At 68.0% G+C, this 851-nt stretch overlaps 1 protein-coding gene across 1 annotated transcript in view; it reads left to right on the top strand.

The window, feature by feature from the left end:
- Positions 1-851, top strand: part of KCNT1 (potassium sodium-activated channel subfamily T member 1) — a 61,207-nt gene that overhangs the window by 26,931 nt on the left and 33,425 nt on the right.

The raw sequence follows: 851 nt of genomic DNA, 5'->3' as shown, positions 1-851 counted from the left end.
CAGGCGCAGAGCCTGGGCCCTGTGAGGCTCTAATGGTGTAGCCCCGAGTCTTGGGGACCATGGCTGGGAGCAGACATCACCCCCCCGTCCTGTTAGTGACCCCAACACAGGTGACACTGAGCCTCATTTCCTCGGCCTAGACACGGCCCCGAACCCGAGACGTGTCCATCTGTCAGCCTCCAGCAAGTGCGCGTGGCTATCTCCGCACAGACCAGGGGCCAGACCAGAGAGGGACTCGCCTTAGGTCACAGCACAGCCGTGCAAGCTGGGGCAGCCCTCTGCTCCTCCAGGCTTCAGGAGGGCATCAGCCCAGTGGGTGTGGAGCCAGGGGCATGGGGACCAGCCAGGGGCAGGGAGTGGGCAGGGGCAGGGAGCGGGCAGGGGCAGGGGGACCAGCCAAGGACATGGGGACCAGCCAGGGGCAGGGATCAGCCAGGGGCAGGGAGCGGCCAGGGACAGGGGGACCAACTAGGGGATAGGGACCAGCCAGGGGCAGGGACTGGCCAGGGGCATGGGGACCGGCCAGGGGCAGGGGGACCAGCCAGGGACAGGGGCCCCAGCTCTGCGGGTGTCATCTGGTGCATTTGCTGACCCCAGCCCCTCCCAGGCCCCTGCTCAGGACAGTGGCAGCATCACCCTCCACAGCCAGGGTCAGGGTTGATGCTAAGGTGAGGGCGGCACTCACATTGCCCCGGGTGAGACCAGGGAGCCGGCGAATCGCCACAGAGGAGGCCCCAGACAGCCACGTCTGGAGGCGGGAACAGGTTCCCTGCCAGCCCAACTCCCCAGCCTGCCCTCGCTGACCCCGTGCCACACAAGGGTGACCCCAGCACTACCGCCTGCCCAGGCCG

The sequence above is a fragment of the Myotis davidii genome, unplaced genomic scaffold (genome assembly GCF_000327345.1).
Source record: "Myotis davidii unplaced genomic scaffold, ASM32734v1 scaffold609, whole genome shotgun sequence".
Classification (NCBI taxonomy): domain Eukaryota; kingdom Metazoa; phylum Chordata; class Mammalia; order Chiroptera; family Vespertilionidae; genus Myotis; species Myotis davidii.
The sequence above is the reverse complement of the archived record's forward strand: the minus strand, read 5'-3'. Positions and strand labels throughout refer to the sequence as shown.